This window comes from Salmo trutta, chromosome 25 (genome assembly GCF_901001165.1).
Source record: "Salmo trutta chromosome 25, fSalTru1.1, whole genome shotgun sequence".
Taxonomy (NCBI): Eukaryota; Metazoa; Chordata; class Actinopteri; order Salmoniformes; family Salmonidae; genus Salmo; species Salmo trutta.
The window spans coordinates 27,339,869-27,345,301 of NC_042981.1; the positions used below are offsets into that span (position 1 = coordinate 27,339,869).

The 5,433-nt window shown below is 41.1% G+C and overlaps 1 pseudogene; it reads right to left on the reverse strand.

The window, feature by feature from the left end:
- Positions 1–2,459: 2,459 nt before the first annotated feature.
- Positions 2,460–2,599, reverse strand: LOC115162760 (uncharacterized; annotated as a pseudogene).
- Positions 2,600–5,433: the final 2,834 nt, after the last annotated feature.

Here is a 5,433-nt window from a genome sequence, read left to right on the forward strand (position 1 = left end):
TCAAATGCACTCTTCGTCGATGCGGGCGAGTTTGACTGTACCCGTGTATGTAGAGTGTAGCTCAGCATATAGTACCTGTCAAATGTTTGGACACCTACTCATTCAAGTGTTCTTTTTTTACTATTTTCTACATTCCAGAATAATAGTGAAGACATCAAACTATTAAATAACACATGGAATCCTGTAGAAACCAAAAAAGTATTAAAGAAATCTAAATATATTTTAGATTCTTCAAAGTAGCCACACTGCCTTGATGATAGCTTTGCACACTCTTGGCATTCTTTCTAACAGCTTCACCTGGAATGCTTTTCCAACAGTCTTGAAGGAGTTCCCACATATTCTGAGCACTTGTTGGCTGCTTTTCCTTCACTCTGCAGTCCAACTCATCCCAAACCATCTCAATTGGGTTGGGGAATTGTGTAGGTCATCTGATGCATCACTCTCCTTCTTGGTCAAATAAAAACAAATGATAGTCCCACTAAGCGTAAACCAGATGGGATGGCGTATCGCTGCAAAATTCTGTGGTAGCCATGTTGGTTAAGTGTGCCTTGAATTCTAAATAAATCAGACCGTGTCACCAGCTAAGCACCATCACACCTCCTCCATGCTTCACGGTGGGAACCACACATGCGGAGATCATCCGTTCAACTACTCTGCGTCTCACAAAGACACAGAGGTTAGAACCAAAATCTCCAATTTGAACTCGTCAGACCAAAGGACAGATTTCCACTGGTCTAATGTCCATTGCGCGTATTTCTTGGCCCAAGCAAGTCTCTTCTTCTTATTGGTGTCCTTTAGTAGTGGTTTCTTTGCAGCAATTCAACCATGAAGGCCTGATTCACACAGTCTCCTCATCAGTTGATATTGAGATGTGTCTGTTACTTGAACTCTGTGAAGCATTTATTTGGGCTGCAATCTGAGGTGCAGTTAACTCCAATGGACTTATCCTCTGCAGCAGAGGTAACGGGGTCTTCCTTTCCTGTTGCGGTCCTCATGAGAGCCAGTTTCATCATGGCGCTTGATGGTTTTTGCGACTGCACTTGAAGAAACGTTCAAAGTTCTTAATTTTCCGCATTGACTGACCGTGTCTTAAAGTAATGATGGACTGTCGTTTCTCTTTTGCTTATTTGAGCTGTTCTTGCCAGAATATGGACTTGGTATTTTACCAAATAGGGCTATCTTCTGTATACCGCCCGTACCTTGTCACAACACAATTGATTGGTTCAAACGCATTAAGAAAAAGTAATTTCACTTTTAACAAGGCACACATGTTCATTGAAATGCATTCCAGGTGACTACCTCATGAAGCTGGTTGAGAGAATGCCAAGAGTTTGCAAAGCTGTCAAGACAAAGGGTGGCTGCTTTGAAGAATCTCAAAAATAAAATATTTTGGTTTTAACACTTTTGGTTACATGATTCCATGTGTTCTTTCATAGTTTTGATGTTTTCACTATTATTCTGCAATGTAGAAAATAGTTAAAATAAAGAAATCCTGGCATGAGTAGGTGTCTCTAACCTTTTGACTGGTACTGTATACAAACCACCACCGTATTAATGGGTAAGGATTGTGCGCATCATGATCCTGAGATGGCAAGTGTTCTTACTGTAGCTATGTTCAAGTTGCATAAGTAATGAATATGTTGGAAGAGAGCTATTCTTTTCAGCTACACTGAGAAGCCAAATAATATAGTGACATGTCACGTGTGTCTCTAAAATGCACATGGGCTCAAATACAGTACAGAAGTGGTGTGTCCTCTCCTTTGTTGGTGGACTGCAGAGGTTCCCCCTCCAGTCTGGAGGGTAAAGACATGACCTTGGTAGTATGAAGCTAACAGTAGGACAGATATGGTGACATAACAGGTGCTAAGTAGCAGTGTAAAGGAAGGGTATCTTACACTAGTATTCCCCCTACTGTGCCCAGTCAGTGCTGACAGTACACAGATAAAAACCCTGCTCTGGAACAGCTGTAATGTAGCACAAACATTTCTCCCTGAATACTTGGGAGGCATAGCTGTGGAAAGTGAGGGTGCTGTAGCACCCCCTGAAAAATCAGAACGCAACAAAAAACTAACAAAATGTCTCACTAAAGTAGTGCACTGGTCCTTTTAAGAGTCCTGAAATAGTGGACCGATGTAGCACGTCTCCAAAGAAATGCAGCACCCCATCCCCAAGCATCTTCATGCTGCAATGGTGGAGGGGTCCTGTTGTTCACTCAAGGACCTGTCTCTGAACTCTGTAACCAGGTCATAGCCTGCACTGACGCTCCCAAAGCCTACTTGCAAAAATAAAACATTCGTTTAAAACAATGTTGCTTGTCTTTGTTTGGTTTCAGTTCGGTGTAGGATCTCACTACACGTTAGTATTTTTTTCTCTCCAGGGGAGAGCTCAGACACAGTCTAGTCTGGCTGACACCAAACTCCAACACTGTGTATTTGCTGTGTATCACGTGAGTTGCATCAGCCAGGCTAGACGCAAGCAGTCCCCAACTACCACAAATTATGCAGTTGTGATTCCCACATTTGGGAAATTCGCAGGGGGGGCCAGCATTGTAGGAGTGCAATGGCCGAGCCTCACTGGATCTCCCCTGCCAGGCAAGTATACGTTAGTATTTCTACAACAGTATGAGCCAACTGATAATCGTGTGTAAAGGTTATTAGATGCCCATTGCCTATATCTATGATCAAAATCACTTCAATTGTAAAAGGTAAGGCTCACATTTAGGCTACTAAAGCCTTTTTGAAAGATAATACTCAGGAGCACATGTAAGTTAAGACAGGCTCTGCAGAATGGTGACCATGTTAAAACACTGTGGGAAGAAGATTCCAGTTCTGAGTGACAGCAGTCCCAAGGTTTATTTTTGACGACTAGCCTGAAGTGACCTGGCTGGGATTCTCTGGCTCCTCCACAGGATAACAGGCATTACTGCATCTCACGGAGGCTTTCTTCATAGTTGCTAACATGTTGCATCATTCCCAATCTTCATACAAGCATATGTAAATAAAGTTGGCTCTATAAAAGAGTTACAATTTGAGATAAGATGGAGAAAAAAAGATTGCAGCTTTCTTTGTACGTGTCATATCTCATCAGCGACATTATTTTACCATACAGAACACATCAGCAACAGTTCCTGATACTATCGTTGTTTCAAAATGGTCATAGCAAGTTAGTATAGGCCTCATTTTTAACTGAAAAAAAAGAATAATAGGAACATTTCCTGACCCTTTGTTTCCTCTGTTTGTGCAGGTCACCTTACCAACCACTAGAGGACACTATTCCCCCAACTATGGATATGGCGCTACCCAGAGTCCTGTAAGGAGCGAATGATGTCCATTAGAACTATTGGACCCACAACCCATGGCAGCAGTGGATGACACAGATAAAAGAGAAGGAATACATTTACAACAAATGATGAATAATATTTATGATAGACGGCACATCAAGATTGAATATAGATGTCATGCTTTTTCCTAAATTGACGATATTAATATGTGAAAAGTACAAGGTCACATGGGCTGGGGAGGTAATGTATAATTCCTTGGCATTCCTCATGATGCAATTTATAGAAGCTAGCTATACCAGTGCAAATCATGGACCCAAGTCATGTCATTGAGTTTTCTTGACATTGTAGAATAATTGTATTCATGTAGAAACATTGTACAATGACGGTGACATTTTCCCTCAAACACATTTAACTTGCTCCCCTCTAAACTAAGGGCGCATGAAAGGATTTAAATACATAACATGTCATTTAGTCAGTTTGAGGAGGAGGATAGAGCAGTGGGATGCCATGCCTCCTAATTAACATTACTCCTGTGGATGTGAGGGGGTTCATGTGTTTGCACCCTCGCCTGTTTTTCTGAATGACAGAGGAGACACTGAAGGTGACAGAATGCTAATTTGGGAGATCACTGGTTGGCTTTCCTGCTTTAAGCGGGGCAGGGTTATGCAAATGAATGAGACTTAAACAGTGACAGTTTCTAAATGTGAATGAGCTGTTTTATATAGACTTTATTATACATTTACTATTGGTAAAAGAGTGATATAAACAGTTTAATTTCATCAGCCCTTGACATAGGAAAGAAAATGTTGAAAACAAGCAGTGAATTAGAACTGCCCTTAATTCATATAGTCCATTTTAACAATAACTTGTGCATATTAACATTATAGATTAAAGCAGCACATTGTTTTTTTGCCATTTGCCAAGAAAGTATTCCTTTTTTGTGTACACTAAATGTCTCTACCATGTATCCTCCTAAACAGTATTGCTTTAGTCTTAAGCTAGTAATACAGCAGAAGTTTTGGTGGGAGTGATGATACAATGTTGAAGCATTAACCATCAAGATGGACATAAGCCATTAGTAGACTGACAGCCGCTTTGGTCTCTGGAAGTGTGGAGCTTAGTGCCTCTGTGCTGTAGAGGCTTCACGGTTTGTGTGGCGTTGCTGAGCGGTACGTCAAGAGTACACCACAAACAGAAAGGTAGACCGATACAATGTGTGTGATTATTTCAGCCCACTGACAGACTCAGTCAGGATGCCTGTCTTCACAAGAGGCCCGTACCTGCAGGATCAAAGACGGAGACAGGATATGTCACATCCTATCAGTCTGAGATTCAGGTGCCCACAAAAGGAGAGATGCAGGCACCCAAGGAAGCAGATTGAAACCAGAACAGACAACCGAGTCTGTGTCCTCTTCCTTCTGATAACCTTGACTACATCACCCCTCCCTTTCATGTTGTATTAAAGCATCTTTTGAAGTGATCAGGTGAACAGTGTTTGATGAGTAGGGATACATGTGTGTTTTAACAGCTGTTGGACAGGTGTTTAGATGGGAAGCTGGCAGTGGGTGAGGATGGTGGGGCAGTTTTAAGAGGAGATCAGAAGATGTCAACCTCTGAATGGTGGGTAAATTATATTGGGAAGACAGCCTGGTCTTATAGACTAAACGTAACATTAGTAAATGTAAATCCGAGACACTCAAATTTGCTTGATATGTTACGTTTGGTATGGTTACATTAGACAGAAGGTTACTTAAGGCAAAAATGAAAGTAGGGGGATGGGTGGTCGAGGTGGAAGTGTTGGCCACTTAGATAACGTTGGTGTTAGCTACCTAGCCACCTAGCTAAAATTAGACACAACAAACTGGAACCAATAACATACAGTACAAGTTAAATGTTTGGACACATACATTGTAGAATAATAGTGAAGACATCAAAACTATGAAATTGCACATGGATTCATGTAGTAACCAAAAAAGTGTTAAACATAACATATATTTTATATTTGAGATTCTTCACCACCCTTTGCCTTGATGACAGCTTGTACACTTGGCATTCTGTCAACCAGCTTCATGAGGTAGTCACCTGGAATGCATTTCAATTAACAGATGTGCCTTGTTAAAAGTTAATTTGTGGAATTACTTTCCTTCTTAATG